Source organism: Leucoraja erinacea, chromosome 4, assembly GCF_028641065.1.
Source record: "Leucoraja erinacea ecotype New England chromosome 4, Leri_hhj_1, whole genome shotgun sequence".
Taxonomy (NCBI): Eukaryota; Metazoa; Chordata; class Chondrichthyes; order Rajiformes; family Rajidae; genus Leucoraja; species Leucoraja erinaceus.
The window spans coordinates 35,062,459-35,086,072 of NC_073380.1; the positions used below are offsets into that span (position 1 = coordinate 35,062,459).

General features: G+C 41.0%; 1 protein-coding gene across 11 annotated transcripts in view; it reads right to left on the reverse strand.

The window, feature by feature from the left end:
- The window catches only part of chd7 (chromodomain helicase DNA binding protein 7), a 229,796-nt gene extending 206,562 nt beyond the window's left edge, over positions 1–23,234 (reverse strand). For 2 of the 11 annotated variants that reach the window (XM_055634010.1, XM_055634002.1), the window contains exon 1: positions 22,829–23,197. The gene's annotated coding sequence lies outside the window, so the exon portion shown is untranslated. The other 9 variants (XM_055634011.1, XM_055634003.1, XM_055634004.1 and 6 more) reach the window with 9 other exon arrangements.
- Positions 23,235–23,614: the final 380 nt, after the last annotated feature.

Consider the following 23,614-nt stretch of genomic DNA (forward strand, 5'->3'; position numbering starts at 1 on the left):
ACTCAAGATATCAGAATATGACACATGGGTGGCTTGCAAGAATTTGCCTTGCTCTCTCAAATTCTGACTAGTTATAAACAAGATAGGCACTGTGGAACTCTATGCTTCCTAAGAGAGAAATCGGGAGATTTGATATTTATGAACATAGATTAAAATGTCATGGACAGGTACAAAGGAAAAGGGCAGTGATGATAAGTTATACAATGCAAAACCTAGGTTTAATGATTCATTCGAGTGACCACACCAGATGATACAATTTGCCTTGGAAAGTATACAATATAGATTTATCAGACACCTGGACTCTTGGGAGTTAAATTATGAGGAGATTAAAAAGATTATTGCTTAATATCCAGGTATTAAGAGAAACTGCCGATGAAAAGACAACATGCCCTTGGGGCAAGTGTGAAACTCCGAAATACTTATTGAAAGGAAATTTATACATGGTCAATTATTAAATGTAATAATGAGGTTGGAAGGTTGGCTATAGTTTTACAAATTTCTGATTAGGATTATCTAGATCAGCATTCAGACAAAATTAGAGGTAGTCGATTTAGAGGTGATGCTAGGAACAGCTCTTCACAACAGTAGTAGAATAAATCAAACATTCTCTCCAGGTTGCCACAAATGTATAATCTCACACTTAGTAACTTTGGTGGAAAAGATTCATGTAAAGGGCCTGTCCCACTTTCCCAAAATGCTCACAAATTCTCCTGAGTTTTCCCCTTGATTCAAACTCAGAGAATGTTCATAAGGGGTCCGTAGATATATTGCAGCGGCTCGTTATGTCAGCCGTAGATAGCCGGGGCATTAAATGTCGCAATTATTCTCCTCCCGACTATCTTTTTACTCGTGGACATTTTTTGTCATGCTCGAAAAAATGTCCCAACTTACCCGATGCCCCGAGTACATATGGCTGACATAACCAGCCGCTACGATATATCTACGGACTCCTACCGACCCGTTACGAACATTCTCCAAGTTTGAATCAAGGGGAAAACTCAGGAGAATTTGTAAGCAGCCCAGGAAAGTGGGACAGGCCCTTAAGTATTATGGAACCATGGCAGATAGAATGGAGAGATTAGCTACAATCCAATTGGACAGCAGAGTAGTCATGGGACCAACTGATTAGGAACTGAGGGGGAATGACTAGGTTGATAAGTTTAGAGATAACTGTAGATTGATGATGCATGTGAACCAATCACACACAAGCCAGCATCACTAACTCCACCCCACTATAACACTTATACTAACACTCATTCCCGGAACTGCCAGTTAGGGCAGTTAGGATGCACTGACAACCTGTTGTCCTCAATGCTGTTAAGTTTCTAGTGCTCATTAAAGATGCGTTTAAATCACACACTGTCTCTGGCACTTGTTTACATGGTGACAATCCTGAACAAGCCTCTCCATGCCGCGCCAGTTCGCTTGCAGCACATGATGCTGCAGCGGTACGACTTCACCATTACCTACACAAAGGGCAAGGACATGCATGTCGCTGACACTCTCTCTCATGCACCTCGGGCATCTTGCGAACAACACCCCCATGAACAGGAAGATTTCACGGTCCTCGGTGTCGACCTCGTCCCCATTAAGCAACTGCACACCCTGGCCGCGCACACTACGACTGACGATATGCTTCAAACCCTCTCGTCCATCATCAAAACAGGCTGGCCAGACAAACAATCGGACATGCCCACAGAGGTACAGCCGTTCTTCCTGGTACGTGATGAACTGGTGGTTCAGAATGGTGTTGTGGTCAAGGGTCACAAGGTGGTGATACCCTCATCGCTACGAGACGAATACTTCAAAGAGGCACACAGCGGTCAACCAGGAGCCGACTCCACACTGGCACGCGCTCGTGGTCTGTTCTACTGGCCGGGGATGGCCAAGCACATCCGGGACCGCATAGCCTCCCGCCCCACTTGCAACAACCTTGCGCCTCATCAGCAGCGGCAGCCCCTTCTGCAACAACCGCCACCAGCACTGCCCTGGACGTCTCTGGCGGCAGACATTTTCGAATGGTGCGGAAAGCACTACCTTGTTCTGATCGATTCCTATTCTAACTGGTTTGAACTAGCCCAACTGAGCTCCCTCACGTCTGAGTTGGTCATCAAGCTGAAAAAGCACTTCTCCACCTATGGCATTCCTGTCTGCCTGAGAACCGACAACGGGCGGCAGCTCACCAGCCATATGTTCAAGCTTTTCGCAGACCGATGGAACTTCCAGCACGTCACGAGTAGTCCCGAGTATCCACAGAGTAATGGACTCGCTGAACGCACTGTCAGAAGTGCCAAGCACTTGCTGGATGGAGCGCGCATTTCAAAGTCGGACGTCTACCTCCATCTCATCACTCTCCTGAATCTCAGGCAGGCGCGGGCACACCATTGTGTCAAGGGAGATGCTAAAAATGCATTTCCTCTGGACGTACACTGCCGTCAATTAATTGAATCATTTCATTTCATTTTTTCCTGAATCTCAGAAACATTGCCAGAGACGGTACCCTGGGATCGCCGTCACAGCGCCTAATGTTGAGATTGACGAGGTCTCCAGTCCCCACCGCACAACAGCAGCTGGTTCCTCGGGTGTCGAAGCCTGCCACTATCCAGAAACGTCTCCAAGAGAAGCATGACATCCAGAAACGGTCATACGACAGTTCCAGCAGACCAATCAAGCCTCTACTTCCGGGCCAGGTCGTCCGTCTACGAGCTTCGACTGGACATTCCCGTCTGGGCAATGTTGTCAGCCCGACTGACGAGCCACGATCCTACATGGTGGACTCTGAGGGAGCGGTTTACCAGAGAAGTCGACAACACCTGCTTGCTGTGAGGGAGCCCCGGCCACTGCCTGCTGGCTCCTATGCTCAGCCGTTCCAGCTGCCTTCTGCGATGTCTCCTACCCGTGCCCGCATGCCTTACACCCCTCCTCGTCCCATGGTCTCCACTAACCACGGGGCCTCACCTACCGCATGTTTCCCCTTTCGGTCCCCACAAACCTCTCCCGCGCCATTCTCGCCTCCTGGCTCTCCATCCCATCTTTCAGGAGAGGGAGGGGAGGGTTCGGTCCGCACGCGCTCGGGCCGTGTTAGCAGACCACCAGACAGATATGGCGAGTATGTTTAACTCCATGTAAACATACTCGCCATTCAAGTTTTGTATGTAAACATACCAAACCATTCAAGTTTTCTTCAAAACCATTTGCCAGTTATTTTCTTCAGTTGTGGCATCGTGATGTGGGGACTCACGACTCTCCTTCATTAAGTTTCTAAAAACTGCTGCAACCTTGATAGAGCATCCTAAAAGATTTCCCCCAAAATCATGTTATGCAGATAGTAAGCTAAATGCTTAAGAAACAATCCCCTCCTGCAACACAAACTAATGGGAACTTATCAGTTTAAATGTGTGTTTAAGCAGGTAGGCTCAAAATAGATTTTGAAATCTGCAGACATGACAAATAGAAGCAGGGAGCTCAATGCAGGCCAATAGACGATGAAATAGTATTTTAGGTAGTATCAGGTATGCAACGGGTGCAACAGCAGAGTTTAGATTGGTGCACAGGGAAATGCTGATCAAGTACATCTGACTGATCAGCTGAAGCTGCTTCAACCAATTCTATTGGCAAGACAACCATGCTTTCACAAAAATTCTAATAACCCGTTCCCAATTATTGTAATTTATGGGGTTGCAGATGTCACTGGAAAAGGTAACATTTATAACTAATTCCAAAATTTCCTCAGTGATTTGACAGGCCTTTTTAATTAAGTGTTCACCATATTTATTTTTCTGGAGTCAGAGATCAAGGACAAAATTTCCTTCCCAAAAATATGGAATTCAATCAATCTGCAAAGGGTTCAATTTATCTTTATGCTGTGGAGCTTGCTTTTCAACATGGGTGAAAGCACTGGCTGTTGCCTGTTTTTCCAGCTAAGACCACTAACTGCTCTAGACACCTTATAGAAAATGCTCCATTTTGTTATCCTTCCTAAAAAGAAATATTTCGAAGATAACAATGGTCACTAGCTTTTTGTTCCAATTTAACTCCCCCCCACCACACCAAAGGATGGGATTTAAACAGTTTCCAGACCACTAGTCCTGGTCTTAATTAACTAGCTCACTAACTTAAATACTACAATAAGAAATTACTTATTATTTGGTGAGGAAGATAAGTGCATTGTGATAGGTTAATAATTTAATTTTACACAATTTGCAAGAAATGGCAAATTTGAAGTTTTAGAGAAATCACGTTTTAAACATCTTTTGTTCCTTCTACATCAAGATGATTGTAATGCAGAAACTGAAGATGGCAACATTTAATATTAACTGACATATCAATTTGACATGTAATTCACCAAGTTATAAAACAACCAAATTTCTGATGTACTATCAGATATTGACTTTGTTTTAATACTTGTTCTGATCCACGTACAGAAATTGGAATGAACTTTGCAGGCAGGCTAGTTTGATACTGCTAATTTTTGCAGATGATAGCATCAGGCATTGTCACAGAATAAACAAACCTTGCAAGTTGCACAGGGGTGGTAGCATTGAGTAAAAGAGTAAGGAAGTCATATAGCAACTTTCAGTAGGCTGAATTTGTATGCAGTTCTGGTCACCCCGTGTTGCCTGCAGTAGAGGGTATTAGCTGGCTACAAGTAGAGTTTGGACAAACATGGATCGTTTCATCTGGAACGGAGATTGAGGGGAGACCCAACCAAAGTATATAAAATGAGTGGCATTGATATGGTAAACAGTCAGAACCATTTTCTCCCAGGGTGGAAATGTCAAAGACTAGAAGGCATGGCTATAAGGTCGGGAGTCAGGAGGCAGATAAGATTGTGGCATTTAAGCGGCTTCAGGATGGGCACATGGATATGCATGGAATGGAAGGCTATGGATCAAATGCAGGCAGAGGAGATTAGTGTGACTTCCCATCATGTCGGACCAGACATTGTGGGCCAAAGTGCCTGTTCTTCTTTCTGTACAGTTCTGTTCTATATGCATTTTAATGGGAAACAGATATTTAGTGGTAAATACGACAGGATTCAGTTTATGCTAATATTAATTGCACTTTATTCCAAATCTATAAAAGTACAAATTTTCCCTTATTTGTTGAAGTCATAGATGTAATAAAACATACACAGCTTTGGAAATGAAAGTACACGGGTACAATAAAAAATTTAAAATAGGGTAAAGAGATGGAGCAGCCAGCTTTAGCAACACAAAAGGCAAACCTCAAGTGTCAGCAACATTTAGTTTAAAGATACTGCGTGGAAACAGGTCCCTCGGCCCATCGAGTCCGCATCGACCAGTCATCCCCGCACACTAACCTCCGCACACTAGCGACAATTTACATTTACACCAAGCCAATTAACCTACCGACCTGTACGTCTTGAGTGTGGGAGGAAACTGAAGATCTCAGAGAAAACCCATGCGGTCATGGGGAGAACATACAAACTCCATACAGACAGCACCGGTAGTCAGGATCGAACCCGGGTCTCCAGACCTGCAAGCGCTGTTAGGCAGCAACTCTACCCAGGCACCCCTATCAAAACATGGGAGGGGGAACATAATTTCTTGATGGCCGCATGCACACACGCGAGGCTTCGGCCGTGGGCCCTGTGGATGGTAACATCTGAAGCTGACCTGGTTGGTGACCGACATCCGAACTCCAGCAACAGCAGCTTCATCCGCCCCGAATCGCGGGGCCTTTCGTTGGCCGGCTGGGGCTTCAACATCGGGAGCCTCGATCGTCTCGATGCAGCAGTGTGATTTTAAGCCGCGCGGGGTGCTGAAAGGCCCCACGAACGCCTTAGACAGTGTCCGATAAAGTCCGGAATACAAAACGGGGTGGGGGGGGAGAAAGAGATTGTCCCCCACCTCTCAAAGCATGGGGGAGGGGGGAGAAAACATGCGTCCCGTCCCCCAGGATTTCTGCCCATGGCTCTACCACTGCACCATTGTGCTGTGGGAGGAAACCGAAGATCTTGGCGAAAACCCACACAGGTCACGGGGAGAACATACAAAGCTCTATCAAACACATGAGAAAACACCTTTCTGTTCTAATCTACCCGAACAAAGCAGGATTTTTTTTGCTAATTAAGTGCTTCAGACCCAATTATCTCCCTACCAAATTTCCTTTGTTCTCTCTGTACTTTCGGCCCTGCAAGCAAGAACAGGCTAACCAGTAATTTAGACATTCACCGTCCCCGAGAATTGACTGGTCATAGCTTCTTCCTCGGTCCTGCCCCCAAAACCTAGTGGTAGGCATTCACCTTCAAGAGGAAGAACAAATAAATGCATTGACACACCGTTAAAACCAGACTTGGTATTTTAAACGTGTCAATCCTTAATATTTGTAAATAGAAATTTATAAAATGTCTCGACTTCAATTTACTTAAAAGGATGTTGAACCACAGATGGAAAGACTAAAGTTAAACTCAAAACACTTGCCGCAGCATGGGTGCCAAGGTCAGGCATTTTAAGGTGAAAGATGGAAAATGGTACTAGTTGGCTGATGGAAGCAAGGATAAAATGTACAGATGCAGCTCTTGCACACCTGGCAACAAGTGCAGATTGATTTTGGTGAAAGATAGAGGAGCTCACTTGGCCTCAGGTAAGCTGCTGAGATGCTACAGAGCAAGCAGAATTTATTTTCAAAGAACGTGTTTTTTTAAGAAATGGTTTTCATTTACATATTTTCTTTTTGTTCAAAATAGCTAGTCAAATTATAGCTAGTCAAACCCCACTTCTGGCACTTGATCTTCAATTGTCAAAGTCTTGCATAGCAGGCTTGTCAGGGAGTATATATATATATATATATATATATATATATATATATATATATATATATATATATACACACATATACACACACACATATATATACACACATATATATATACACACACATATATACACACACACACATACACACACACACATATATATATACATATATATATACACACATATATATACACACACATATATATATATACAATATATACATACATATATACATACATATATATACACACATGCGCATGTGCACCAGCCTACTGCGCAGGTTTCTTGGCGGGTTTTTCAAAGATGGTTTGTGATTACCTGAAGAGTTTCTCGAAGCAAACTTACGAGGAAAAGACCAAAATAATTAAAAATGGCAGACCAACGTTGGAACTTAAGAACTTCAACAGCGCAAAGGAACAAAAATAATTAGAACATTTTAAACAGCTTGGTACACCAAGAAACAAAGAGAGAAGAATGGATTTTGTGTACAAATATGGTAAGTAAATTTCTTTGAGCGATATGTTTTTAAATACTTTATTAAGAGATAGGACCTATTGAAGACAAATTACTTGATAAAAGTCGAGAGAACAATCTGCGCATGCACGGTTTCCAAGTTTTATTTTTAAAGCCGACTGACAGCTCGCCGGGGAGAGAATAATCTGCGCATGCGCGGTTTTCAAGATTTTTAATAGCCACTGCCTACCCTGACTATTTACTCACGGCACGTGCCTGAAGCAAAGTGAGCTAGCAATATGGATACAAGAGTCAAGGGTGTTTTATTGTCATATCCTTAAATGGAACAATGAAATTCTTACTTGCAACAGCACAATAGATATGTAAACATAGTATTGTGTAAACACAATAGTAAACAAAATAAGTATATATTTAAAAAAAAACACAATAATAGTGCAGACAAAAACAACACTCCCAAGTCTATGTACTTCAGAGCTTATTTGGAGGGTGTTCTGTTTAATAGCCTAATGGTAATGGTTGAGGAGGCTGCTCCTGAACCTGGACGTTACAGTTTTAACTTCTGGTACCAATGGTAATGGTTCAGAAGGCTCCTATACCTTCCTGAAACGAGTGTGCGATCTTCCAGAGAGTGACCGACTCATGTCCAGGTATCCCGGAGTTTATAGTTCCCCCCCCCCCAAATCAGCTGATCACAAGATCTTTTAAACACCCATAACTTTTTTATTTTTCATCGGTCGGAAAAATCCTTGGGGCTACCTCAGCGGAGGAGGACTGTGTAAGATGGCCAAAAATCATAGCGATATAGGGTAGCGTTTTTTTCTAAAATTAATGTCCAGCGCAGACAGGAAGTGGTCAAGATGAGACTTTTAGTTATATAGATTCTAGCTAATCTATCTAACATGTTACAGAAACCAAAGTGCAATCAAACAGATGCAAAGTAAGAGTAAGGTTAGTTTAGCTGACACCACAAATAGAAAATGCTGTTAGAAATAAAGCTACCAATTAGTGAAATGATTAAGAAAATGATGAAAGTGCAAGGGAGGACAAAAGCAGAGAAGAAAATATTTCAAAATTGGAAGCACCAGAGGATTAAAGTTATTTACACAAGTTACTTGATTCTTTAGCACTCACTGCCTTGGGAAAGCAACCAACATAACCAAGGACTACTCACACCCACGGCAGTCATCCTCTTTCCCCCTACCCCATCAAGCACGAGATACAAAAGCTTGAAAGCACATACCACCAGATTCAAGAAGAGCTTCTTGATGGCTGTTAACAGGCTACTCAAACACTAAAGATGTATTCCTACTCTTCCAGACAACCTCGTGGCACCCCTTGCATTTTTTTTCTCAAATCTGCACGTTTTGTCTGTGTGCAATGTCTCCTTTCTCATTTTGCACTTCCTGGTGTATAGAATAAATCGCCAGGATAACACACAAAACAAATGTTTTCACTGTCTCAGTACACATGACAATAGTTAAACCTATGCCAAATCGCTTTCACAGCCAAACAATTACTTGAGAAATGCAATGTCCATTCGGTGGGAAATTACAACAATATTTATGTAGGATGATAACCATCGAGGTATAAATCAGTGATTGCTTTGGGAGTTATGGTTCAGGATGAAGGTCATACTTCTTTACAAATATGATTTTGATATGAACCCGAATAGACTGCTTAAACTAAAAATGGTACTAAAAAAGTAAATTTCTCAGTTGTCCCGTTACAAAGAAAGGAATGTAATTTAATGATAAAGCTCAGCCCTAAGGCCTCCAGTCCATCCATCAGCCAAGCAGTCCAAAACAGCCACAAAACCTGTACCCTCCATTTGCCATAAATGACAAAAAATAATCAAATTTGCCACCTCTATATTACTCCAAGCGATTCAGTATCTAACTTGCATTGCTAGCAGGTACTCTAGTACAAATGAAGAACATCACTGCTTGACAAAGAATGCCTGTATACGAGATAGTTTTAAAGTCAGCAGGCACCATAACTTTTGACCGTCTACATATTATGCACGAGAACTATGCCATTTGATCACAAGAACATGGCTATTCCTCCACTTAGCAGCACCAACCAAATTTATCTCCATTGCCTTAATATTTCAATATATATTAACTTTGAATAAACTCAGCAACTAGGCTTCAACCGCCCTCCAGGGTGGAGAATCCCCCTGCCTCAATGTTTCTTCGGGTGACAAAACTTCACACTGTCCTAAATAGCTGATCCTTTATTTTGATATTGTGATCCTTAGTTCCACTCCAAGCAGTGTAAACAAATTCTACATTCATCTTGTCAAATCCTTAAAGAATTGTGTGTGCCACTATAATACCATTTCTCATTCTTCTAAACTCAAGTTATAGGCCCAGTTCAATCTCTCCTCATACAATATACCCGTTAACTCAGGAATCAATCTGGTAAACATCCACAGGTAGAATGACATATTTAGATTATATTGCAAGTATATCTTTCCTTGGGTAGGTTAACCAGCTCTGTACACAATGCCACAGGGGCAGCCTCAACAGGTCTTTATATAACTGGAGCATGACTGCTCTTTTCTTGCATTCAGTAGAGACCAATCGTCCATTTGTTTTCTAACTGATTGCTAAAACCTGCACAAGAACAACCAGTGATTCCGGTCTAAGAAAAACACTGCCTTTCTAAACTTTTGAAAATAGTTTCTGAGGTGCCTAATGGCATATCATACACATGTAAATTATAATATTTTAAGATACTGTTCATCAAAAAAAAATCTATGGGACCATGCACCAATATGTCTAACTGCTCTGGGAGATAGGAAAGACAGGTATGAATAATACTGCCAGTCACAAGAGAGAACACATAATTCATACTACAGCTCATGTCATTATGTTTGGGAGGCAGATGATAATGAAGGACAAAGCATGATAATTAAAAGGAAATATCCAAGGATAATGATTTTATCTACATAGAAGGAAAAATATTTAAAACTGAATATTACCTATTGATTGGTCGAGATCAAGCATATTTTAATACACAAAGTTTGCTTCATTAAACAGCATGGAGAAAATCCTGTTTAAATTAATGACGAATAAGATGCTCAGATCATCTTGCACCATCTAGCCAATAAGATTTTTTGGAATGGGACAGTCATTGTGAATTTCATGCCTTTAAAGGTTGAGGTTTTGACATTTGCTTTTGAATATGTATACTGGATTTACTATCCTGAAGGTGGCAGTATAAATGGACATATTATGCTGATATTCATTTGGGTTTTCTGCAATGAAATGAACTACGCAGCACTTTAATATGCTTGGCAAAAACTAAGTGTTCATCTCCAATTTTCCTCTTTTCTTCAGTCCTTTCCTATGGTGTTAAGAGACAGTGGACAGGGCAAACTAAAGCCACAAAGCTAACCTTTGTCATCACGATTAAACAACAATGAAGAAACAGCAGAAAACTTTTGGCCTTTAAAAACAGCAACTGAAGACTGTATTCAAATATATTGCAGTACCTTTCGGAAAGGAATCAAGAATGAAATGAAGGAAAAATTGAGACGAATACACATTTAGCTCTTGCCAACCATTTTAATGAGCTTTGTACGTCTCTTTATTCCAAAGAGTCCAAACACGCATTGTGAAAATCAGCACAATATGTCCATTTATACTGCCACCTTCAGGGTAGTAAATCCAGCATACACATTCAGATGCAAATTTCAAAGCCTTAACCCTCAAGAGAATGAAATGTTTACCAATATTGCTGACCCAATCCAAGTAAATTCAGATTGAACCTTCCTGTAAAATGTCATGATCAGCACTTTCTGAATTAATGCGATTGCAATTAATTAATTCATACTTTGTGGAAAATTTCTGCTGTTGGGTTACACACCTGAATGTAAACGTGGTACTTGTTTATTTTCCACAATTAACCTTTCTGGTGGCAGAAGCACTAAAGAGGACCGCTCATATTTTCAGCATTTAACAATATCCTTTTCTGCAACAAATATTCTAGAAACTGTATCCCATATTTTTATTAGAATTAATATACAAAATTACCTTTAAGACTTTCTACATTTTCTCACATTTACAAATTTAGTATTTTACTGAACCCAGAAATATTCTATTTGTAACTTTTGATAATGACACAAAGATCAGGAACTGCTGAGATTTGCTGGAAGATGTAATGGTAAACATCCATTAAGCATTTTGCTGACAGGTCTCAATATAAAAAGTTAACTTTTCCCAGAGATACAGCCACACCTAGGAGTATTCCCAGCAGTTCATTTCAAATTATCCATTACACCACATGCTCCTGCTGCTACACAGCCATATTTTCACACAACTTGGTACACAATTCATCTAAGATCAAGAAAGTAATTATATTCAGACACCCAAGTTGGAGAAATGAATGGTGCCAAAATTCTTACATTAGATCACATCCAATAACTTAATGGAGGTATACTTCCAGATATCATTGCAGGAACTGTACCAACCTTGCTAGTATTGTTATCTCTCACCCTTCCCGATGACGAATGACCTGCCACTTCCAATGTTTAAAGTGGGAATTATTTGTTATCCCAAATTGGAATACAATAATATCTTGCGTTAAATAATACTAAGTATAAAACAAAGCTCAAATTCATTAACTGTCAACACAAACAATTTATTTAGATACCTGGTTGAAGCAGGAATAGTCGAGAGTAGGGAGGAGCTGTCACCTGCCTCCAATAAACGGTTTGTTTAAACTACAAAATATTAAAACCTTTCCTAGTGTTGTAGTGCTTAGTGGAAACTAGTGGTTTAATAAAAATTAAATAACTTTAAAAAGTCAGATTTTTAATCGTTATTTGACAAATCCTACTCCCCATCTTTTTCCATATCCCTGTAAACTACTCCACATCATCTACATCCAGGTATGCAAGTCTGAGGATTAGCATTTCAACCAGTGAATTAAGTAATATGTTAAACACTACACATGTCAAAACCACTCTCGCTAACTTACTGTCCTCTATGCCAAGGGAAACTGTTCCAAACAACCTGCCTGGTTAATTCTTTCTCATGGTCTTGTATTCCACATCATAAACAAAGCACGGGGTGCGGCCCAACCCACCCAAACAAGCCTATTGCACCCTGCGGGCACGAGGGCACCTGGCTCCAGGTTTAATAACAGCAGTCTTAAACCTCTTGACAATCTCATTAAGCTGAAACCACATCTAGCAAAATTGTCTCTAGGTTTCAAAATTTACACAAGACTTTGATAACTTGCACAGGGATGCAGGGTCAGAATGAGTTCACACGACTGATACAAATGGACCAAGGACAATCCAAAGAGAGGACCTGCAGAAACATCTCCCGGGCAAAACAAACAATGCACTTACCAATTGGGGACAGGATATTTCTGTAAAAGTATTATCAGAGTAGGGGTCTGCCCAAAGGATTGGTCAAGATGGGGGGGAAACATATAAGATTGTTAAGGGCTTGGACACGCTAGAGGCAGGAAACATGTTCCCGATGTTGGGGGAGTCCAGAACCAGGGGCCACAGTTTAAGAATAAGGGGTAAGCCATTTAGAACGGAGACAAGGAAACACTTTTTCTCAGAGAGTTGTGAGTCTGTGGAATTCTCTGCCTCAGAGGGCGGTGGAGACCGGTTCTCTGGATACTTTCAAGAGAGCTAGATATGGCTCTTAAAGATATACTGATTGGGGATGATCAGCCATGATCACATTAAATGGCTGTGCTGGCTCGAAGGGCCTACTCCTGCACCTATTGTCTATTGTCAAAAACATAAAATTTTCATGTACTAGTAGCAAAATAAACAATCTCAAAAATTATGATCTCTTGATTAATATACAAATCACATGAATATTAGCATAGCTTTACACAGATTAAGGAGAAAAGAGGTGAAAGGATTCAGTGGAAAGAAGCAGCATTTCTTAAACAATGTCACTAGAACATTATTCAAAGGATAGAGACTGATGCCCAATTTGGAATGGAGGAACATCGTAATTGCAATGATTCAGAGTTACTCTGGTTCAGTCTTGAATTGGGTTGGGTTGTGGAATGAAGGCACAGGACCACAAAGAAATCCTGAGGAGATAGTATTAACATTTTTGAACAAATGAAACAGTTGGTTCAATTTGGTTGAACAATTTCCCCAACCAAAAAAACAAGGATGGAAAGCAACAACAAAAACAGGTGAGAGACCTAACAAAATAAAAAACAGAAATAAACTAACTAAACAGAAGGGCCAAATGGAGAGTGCGTCCCACCCCCCAAAAAAAATCCTTAGTCACACAATGGGGAGGGGCGGCAGTGTGGCGCCCTTACACACTAGAGACCCTGGCTCAATGCGATTTGTACCGAGTTTTTATGTTCTCCCTGTAACCGTGTGGGTTTTTCCAGGTACACCAGTTTTCTCCCACATCCTGGATGTGCAGGCTTGAGGGTTAATCGGCTTCTGTAAGTGGTCCCTAGTGTGTAGGATAGAACAGGTGCACGGGTGAACGCTGGTTCGTGTGGACTCAGTAGGCCGAACGGCTGCTTCCATGCTGTATCTTTGTACTTAAAAGTATAAGGAACAAACTAAATTGCAAGCACAAATTCAACCAAGGCAGCCACATTCTGACAGCTACACCTGGGACTGTAGGAAGTCGATCACGACCGAGGCTCAAATATACCTGGCTATAAAGTCCACAGGATAAAAGGAAAACGGTTGGGGGCGGGTGCCTGTAAAGACAGCTAGTAAGAATTTCATTGTTCTGGTCCTGGTACATATAACAATGAAACGCTCTCAACTCTCAAGTTCCTTCAACAATGATAGATGACATTTTAAGCAATATACAGGAAATAAAGACCATGGGTAGAATGGATCAAGAAATTAGACAAGCACATAGCTAAGGGTAGTTAATAATTGAGATAAACAGACCAGCTTATCTCTGAAAGACAGTGATTTTCAGGAGTGTGCTGCAGTTTCCTGCAACAATATGCCATAGAATAATACACAGAATAGTCACCATACATCTTGGATTGTAATGATCCATATATTGTTAACACACCAGTACACAACCATTTTGCTAATGGAGACAATGGGAATGTATTTTTAAAACAATCTGAAAATCTTTACAAAGATTCAATAGTTGGGTTTGGTCGACTTCATGGGAAAGGTACAAGCAAATTTATTTGCAGGCAAAAAACCAAGAGTAGATACAGAACCAGCTTGTGCCAAAAATGACAAATACTCAACATACCATGATAATAGAGAAAATATGGGGCAAAATATTGTACAAACACTGATGATTGGGCAAGATACCAAAAGGAATCAAAAAGATTGAAAAGACTAGGCTTGTATTCACTGGAGTTTAGAAGGATGAGGGGATATCTTATAGAAACATATAAACATTATAAAGGGACTGGACAAGCTAAATGCAGGAAAGTTGTTCCCAATGTTGGGTGAGTCCAGAACCAGGGGCCACAGTCTTAGAATAAAGGGGAGGTCATTTAAGACAGAGGTGGGAAAAAATGTTTTCACCCAGAGAGTTGTGAATTTATGGAATTCCCTGCCACAGAGGGCAGTGGAGGCCAAATCACTTGATGGATTTAAGAGAGAGTTAGATAGAGTTCTAGGGGCTAGTGCAGTCAAGGGATATGGGGAGAAGGGAGGCACGGGTTATTGATAGGGGACGATCGGCCATGATCACAATGAATGGCGGTGCTGACTCGAAGGGCCGAATGGCTTCCTCCTGCACCTATTTTCTATGTTTCTAAAATGGAGACCAAAGACTACAAAGAAACTTGCAAAACTCGAATATCAAAATGTTTACCAAAGCAAAGGGATAATACACTTTGGACCTGCAATAAATGATTAGTCATGTTGTAAATGAAATAAGGAAATGACAAATGTTGAATAATGGCTTTGCTTCATCACTTACAGTAAAAAGGTGAGAACAGCACCACAGACATTGAAAAATACTGAACAAGGAACTGTGATAAGACAATAGGTGCAGGAGTAGGCCATTCGGCCCTTCAAGCCAGCACCGCCATTCAATGTGATCGTGGCTGATCATCCACAATCAGTACCGCGTTCCTGCCTTCTCCCCATATCCAACAATCTCTCTCTTGAAAGTATCCAGAGAACCGTCCTCCTAGGCAGAGAATTTGACAGACTCACAACTATGTGAAAAAGTGTTTCCTCATCTCCGTTCTAAATGCCTTACCCCTAATTCTTAAACTGTGGCCCCTGGTTCTGGACTACCCCAACATTGGGAACACGTTTCCTGCCTCTAGCATGTCCAAACCCTTAATAATCGTATGTTTCAATAAGATCCCCTCTAATCCTTATAAATTCCAGAGTATACAAGCCCAGTCGCTCCATTCTCTCAGCATATGAGAGTTCCGCCATCCCGGGGATTAACCTTGTGAACCTACGCTGCACTCCCTCAATGGCAAGAATGTCCTTCCTCAAATTAGGGGACCAAAACTGCACACAATACTCCAGGTGTGGTCTCACTAGGGCCCTGTACAGCTGCAGAAAGACCTCTTTGCTCCTATACTCAACTTCTCTTGTTATGAAGGCCAACATGCCATTCGCTTTCTTCACTTCCTGCTGTACCTACATGCTTACTTTCATTGACTGATGAACAAGGACCCCCCAGATCCCTTTGTACATCCCCTTTTCCCAACTTGACACCATTTAGATAATAATCTGCCTTCCTACATTTTGCTACCAAAGTGGATAACCTCACATTTATCCACATTAAACTGCATCTGCCCATTCACCCAAGTCACCCTGCATTCTCATAGCAACCTGCTCACAGTTCACACTGCCACCCAGCTTCGTGATTCATCAAAAGTCAATAAAGGGACAGAATGGTTAATACTCAATGGCAAATTTTCATCCTAGCATTTTAAGATGGGCAAAAACATTACAGATGTAAATTTCAAAACATTTAATTCGCCAAGACTGGTCAATTTAGAACTATTAAGAGAAGAGAGATGGGGAAATAGAGGAATTAGTCCATAATTTAGTTTAGTTTAGAGATTCAGCGTGGAAACCAGGCATGTGCCGTCAAGGTAGGCAAGGTGGGCAGTGCCTACCATGAAAAATTATAAAATGGTAATTATTAAATTTAAATATTAAAGGCACGGGAGAATTATGCCTACCTAAGAGACTGTTCTCTTAGGTAGGCATAATTCTCCCGTGTCTTTCTTCCGCAGTACATGTAACACACAAAAGTATGTGCAACTCACGTGCCGTCAACGTTGCTTCAAGCCTTCAATGAAGCCTTCGAAATAGGCAGCTGAAATTCTGCCTTTACACCGTGGACTGCGCGCACGTACTGCGCATGCGCAGCGCAAGTTTCTTGCCGGGTTTTTCAAACATGGATTGTCATTATCTTAAGAGCATCTTAAGAAACAAAGAGAGAAGAATGGAGTTCGTGTACAAATAATGTGGTACGTAAATTTCTTTGAGTTAAACATTTTTTATTACTTTATTGAGAGATAAGGCTTGAAGACAAAATACTTTATAAAAGTCAACTGACTGCCCATCGGAGAGAACAATCTCCACATGCGCGTTTTTAAAGATTTTTAAAAACCGACTGACTGCCTACCCCGAGTAATTACTCGCGGCACGTGCCTGGTGGAAACAGGCCCTTTGGCCCACTGAGTCCGTGCTGGCCTATTAACTTACGAACCTGTAAGTCTTGAATGTGGGAGGAAACCGAAGATCTCAGAGAAAACCCAGGCGGACACATGGAGAACGTACAAACTCTGTACAGACAGCACCCGTAGTCGGGATCAAAACCGGGTCTCTGGCGCTGCAAGGCAGCAACTCTACCGATGAGCCACCGTGCCGCTCCAATTACTTGATGTAATAATTATTACAAACACCTTAATTTTCAGTTGATCAGAGTCACATGAAGTCTCTGGATGATATACATAGATTTCCAGAAGGCCTTCAGGAAATCCAAATTTAAAACTTATGCCATGAGGACACCTTATTGACCATATCTGCACAAATAATGGAATTGCAATCAGAATTTGGAATTGTTAATCAACTTCCTACAAGTCCTAGTTGCCTACATGGCATTCGATTGAGTAAATCCCTAATTTTAGATCAGAAAATTATGATAGTTAGGAGGAATTGCCTCTTCCTGTTCCAAGGTTCAGACAAGACGAGTATGATTTAAGAGTCTATCATTATTGTATCTCCATTAGATATCAACACCATCTTTTAAAGTGCACACAAAAAAATCCCCAAATGTACCAAATTCAGGTCTAGTCATTTTCTATTGTATTTCAAATTCCAACCAACCAACAAATTAAAGATTAATGTACCATAAATAATGCACATATAAACACTGGTGCCAAAGTTATACTGCACAAATCTTAACTAATCCTGCATTAAATACCTATGGAGCTTGAAGTATCTATTTTTACTTTTACCAATTAAAACACAAACATCTCCAGTATAACTTAAAACCTATTTAAATTATTCCCTAAAACAATCACACTTATAAAAAGCATTTTTTTTAAATAAAAAGGACCCCAAGTCCCTCACAGGTCCTGAAAAATCAATAGCAAAAGACAGCATCTTTCCCCAACTGAAGGCGACACAAAACATTTTAATCACCAATGAAGCACAATCATTGTTGTAATCGAGGAAATGCAACGATCAATTTGTGAATAGTAAGCTCCAGCAAACAGCAATGTGATAATGACAAGACAATCTATTTTAGTGATGTTGATTGAAGGATAATTATTGGTTAGGATACAAAGGACAACTTCCTGCTCTTCAATGCAGTACCATGTGGTCATTTGCATCCAGTTGAGAAAGCAGATGTGGGCTTGGTTTCACACCTCAGATAAAATTCCACATTGTCAACAATGCTGCATTCCCCTAATATATATTACTAGTATCATCCTACATTTTTGCGCTTCGATCTTTGGAGCAGATATTGAACTCAGACGAGAATGTCTACAAATAAGCCACAGCCAATGTTGACCAGGAGCAATAGGAAATCAAGTGGAATTAGCAGAGCTTGTGACAAATGCTGTAGCAGAAAAACAAATGGTGTAAAAAAAAAAAAAAAAAAAAAGGGGGGGGGGGGGGGGGGGGGGGGTGTGATGGCCAAATACGGATCAACAATTTTACAGCTGTATTAACTGAAAGCGATCTAGTAAAAATTCTTAATGTGATATGATCCTGCAAAGCTTTTAGGAGAATGTAGTAATGGAGCAAGCTACAAGTATGCATAACTTACCAAGTGGCAAAACAAAAAGATGAATAGATACAAAAAAGGTCATAGACTTATGGGCCTGCCCCACTTACGCAACTTTTTAGGCTACTGCAGGAGACCATGCAGTCGTCACATGTTCGCAGGTGGTTGCTGGGCAGTCACCTTTATGGTCGTGAGGAGTTCCCACATTCTGGGAACTAGTCGTGGCCTTATTATGGTCACCACGAATTTTTCAAATTGTTGAAAAATTAGCGGCGACTAGAATGAAGTCGCCGTGGAGAGAAGCGAGAATTCTCGTGCCGTAGGTGGGTCGCCAGGAGGTCTTAAAATCAGAAAGCAATACAAAATCTCCTAAGTACCTTTACTTGATTAGGTTCTCCAATACTTGAATTTTATTTGAATTCAGCACATTCTGCAACTGTAAGTGCACATGTCACCGATTATTTTTAGGTCAAAAGCAAATCTGAATAACTTCACAAAGTAGCTTTATACTCCAGTTGTAATCCACGTTAACACAAACAGAGATCAGATATGCCAACATTTCTACTCTACACAAATAACCCACCCCCAATAATTTTTCTGAATGTATTCCTTCCTGTCACTTCTATACATTTCGCTGACTTCTTCTGTGCAACCTTGAAGTGGAGATCAGAAAAGAGAAGTTAGAATGGTGAAGACAGCCAAGGACCTTATCTTCTTTTTTTGTCCATTACCTTAATCATTGCCATTCATATTTCTGAAACATCTGCCATAATAGAACACCCACCTCAGAAGATTGTGCGTCTGCTCTACTTCAGAAACATGAGCACTAAACCCGCGACATTACAATATAGCCCAAACCAAGTCTGCAAAGGCTGTCTTTTGAATGAGATTATATCAAAAAAAGGTCCATGTGCTCACCAGTTGAACTAAAGAATCCAGAGCACCACTGCAAAGAACAGTAAGATGCTTCATTTCACTGCACATCTCATATGTGTATGTGACGAATAAACTTGACGACTTGAAAACTACTTACTCTCAAATCAACTCCACATAATCATTCACTGTTCATTATGATATTGCTGTTTATGAGAGATTATAGGCAATAGCAGGAGTAGGCCATTCAGCCCTTCAATGTGATCATCCCAAATCAGTACCCCATTCCTGCCTTCTCCCCATATCCCCCGACTCCGCTATCTTTAAGATTGGTGTGTGCAAAATGCCATTTTCTAATCACAATGTTTACTGCACTTGGAAATAGTAGCATTACTATTTAATGCTACGATATCCCACAACTCTGAATTGCACTACACCAATAAGACTTTCAGCATAAAAAAGAAAATAATTTGAGATTTTAATTGACACAGGTATATAAAATATTATGATTAATTACACAGAAAAATACACCAATTAATCCTCTTTTTCTGGGACTGATGCTTCAAGTGTAATGCAGATTGACCAATGCATCAATAACATCAGTCATAAACTGGTTAACAAAAAATGGCACATGCAATCCACATAAACTATAATCGACCCAAATATAATCCATTAACCCTACAAATCTTTAATAACTCCTTAAACCAGGCTTTGCCTGGATCACTCAACCTCAGTTTAAATATTAGTCTCGATGGAAACAGCGGGACTTTGGCAGAGATTTCATTTGATTACAAAGATTTTGCATGGACAAAAAATATAATCAAATCTCCCGTAACAGGTAACATTTTAATGGTGCTTTAACTTTGATACCCAGCATGAATAATACTAAACTCTAAATAGAATGGGTATATCACAGTCTTTTGAGAAATTGTTCATTAAATTCATTTCTTAAAAACTATGCTTCTAACAACATCCTATTTAAAATTTATCTTGTCAATTAGAACATGCAAACCAAGGTTTATACATAGCTAACAAAAATAGACTTAAAGTTCCCAAACTGCTGTACCACACCAGAAGACTGAAATCAAGTTCTAAATGTAGATCACCAATACATGACAAACATTGCTCACTTAATACTTCACAAACACCAAGCACATTTATAAAACGCCAGTCACACTCCCAATGTCAGCTGCCTGTAACTAATACAATTCTTGTAGTATCACTTTAAACGCCAAAGCATTTCAGAAAGTTTAATATTTTGAATTGTATATCAACATCCAATTTATCATTTGGTAACTTATTCTAAAGCACGACCCATGATTTACCAGGATTTAATACAAGTTTCCAAATCTGTTATGGATATAACATTCATAGTGAATCATTTTCAGATTACTTAATGTAATTTATTATACAGGTTTCCACACATCAAACACTATGCTACATATCTATATTTCTAAATATAGAGTAAAAACTTGAAATACAAAGTAACAAGCAAGACAAAAACATTTTCAAATCTTAAATCTAGACATTGTCTATAAAAAATCCAAAAGGTTTTCTTTTAAAAACTTTAAACTACAAATATTCCCTATCAGGACCACTAAATATTGAGGATATTTCCAAATGTTCGTTCTTTATACACATGGATCCATCTAGTTGTCAGATAATAAATTCCACTTGGTCAAGTTTATCTAACCCAGCATTACGATTAAAGTCAATTCCACTTCCATTTCACAATTCGGATATTACATTATTCTCAACTTCCATAGATGGAAGCGAGGCACCTACAGCTTTGCACAGAAGCTAGTTAGGCAGGTAGATTTCTCCAAGAATGCCACATTCAATACGTTAATAGATTATTTCCAGTTCACAAAATCACTTTCATAAAACAAAGGATGTTTTTTTTTTAAATTCGCTGATTATTACACCGCTATAAGAAAAATGACGCCCCCCTCCCAAAAATATCATCCAGTCTTAAATTCACCAGGACGGTGGGGGCTTGACGGAACCCATGGACGGGATAGCTTCAGTCTTTCTTATAATTACTGTCAATGACCGGAGTCAAATTAAGCTGCCATCTTAGGTTAAGAGCGATTCTTTGTGTACAGCCTGTCCAGAGAGAAAACGCTGACCAAACAAACGACTGGAGAGCTCCCATCCTCCTCATGGTAAAAAGTTAGCTTGCTGAGAAAGCTATGGGAATAGTTTGATAAATCATTTAACATAGTGGATGAAAAAAATCTGAAACCTAACCTGCAAGTTTTTTTTAATTTTAAGTCTGCGCGCATGTTTGTGCCCCCCCGTCCCGAACAAAGAGGTTTTACAATGTGTGAATGTGTGTGTCCTTGCCGCCGAAGACAACGACAAACATGGATGATTAAGCCTTGATGATTGTGAAATGTTGTGCGAGTGCTCGAGTGCCCAGTGGGATCTACCCCTCCCCTTACAATCCCTATTGCCCCCTTTCCTCTTGATTTTCTCCTCCTCACGCTTTCACAAATGCACGTGTTTTCAGTTCTCCTGAACTCAGTTTTGAAATATACACAAACACACGCGCACACTGAAGGATTTTAAAAGAAACAATCGGCTTATATCGAACACGGTGCAAGCGAATGAATGAAAAAAGTCCATCTACAGTTTCACGCCTGGCTTGGGCTTTACAGTAGCGCAAAGTGTCTTTCAATCCCAACACACCGACAACACGCACTCGATTATGTTGCTAAAGACCCGAGGTCTTCTTTCAGACCACATTCTTCTTCAGACAAATCACAGGCTGGTCCAAGAGACAGCGACAACTAACCAGGACTGAAACCGACCACAAAGAGAAGCGCCTTTTTAATCTCAGCCTTTTGGTGGTTGTTACTCAAATACGACTGGCAAAGGAAACAGTAACGGAAACATTAAAGACGCCGTTTGAGCTTGAAGTTGAACAGTTCACTCTCCACCAAAAAGAAAGCTAGAATTATTTTTAAAGCCTCTTCCGACCTTATCTCAGAGCTGCCAAGCCCCATTATCTCGCAGTCTCTGGCCCTCTCGGTGACCAGCGTCTCCCCCACCCCCGACCTTCAGTGGCGGCAGCGGTGAGTATGTGTGAGAAACTAGTTCAAACCATTCGCGTCCACTACGGTGACCTGTGGGAACCACGAGCGCCCAAACCACCACACACACACACACACACACAGCGAGAGAAAGAGAGAGAAACTTAAACTAAACCCACAATCAGAGCACACAGAACAGGACGGGACACAGACACTCAGTCATTACAAGAAAGAGGGACAGTAAACTCACTGCTGGCTGTGATGAGGACAGCGCTGCTCTATTAATGAAATGTTAATGGCTGCTTTTGCCAGCGGCAACGCACTCTCTCCAGTAGTGGTAGTTAGTAATCTCGCTGACCGCCTGCCCTCACCTCCTCCTCCCCGTCCTTTCATGTTTATTTACAGTCAAATTTCCTCTAACTCGACCCAACCGCCGACTCTCACACTTACTCTCCGTACTTACTTTGTTGGTGTTCCTTTTTTTTAAACAAACAATTAAATTGTTTTTTCCACACTCTTCTTTCGCTCGTGCCTTTTTTTTTTTTTAATGAAATCGTTAATTAAATTTGTTTTTATTTTTTAATTTTTTTTTTTCAAGCAGTTTATTATAGTCTTTTCCCCAGCGGCGCTTCACTCGTGTTTTATAGTTGTGATAATCTTCTCGCTCGCCGCCTGTCCTCACTCACTCACTCCTTTGTGTTATTTCTCTCTCACCAGAAGTTGGAGCCCCGGCTTCCCCCGCGCGTTCTCGTCGCTCTTCTCCTCCTCCTCCGCCTCCTCTTCTCCCCAGCAACGCGCTCCACGCTCTGCGTGCGTGCGTGCGCGCCCCCGACGCCACGTGCTCAACGCCGTCGCATCAACGAATTTTATTTGCATATTTCTCTCCCGCCTCCCGATTGGACGGCCACCTCCCCCATCCCCCACCCCAGCACGCGGCCGTCAAACGGGGGGAAACGGCCCGAGACTAAACTGATTCAAACGTCAAAGGTCTGGACTCTTAATGGCCCCGCTCAGCCGCCCAACGTGGAAAGTGCTTTCGCTTCTTTCCATCTCTGGGCCTCGGAGCTTGAGACTTTTGTTTACAAAAATCTTTCGCTCTTCAATGGGTAGGAGGAGGGGGAGGATACAACATAGAAATGTGTAGGAAGGAACTGTGCAGATGCTGGTTTACACTGAAGATAGACACGAAAAATGCTGGAGTAACTCAGCGGGACAGGCAGCATCTCTGGATGGGAAGGAGTGGGTGACG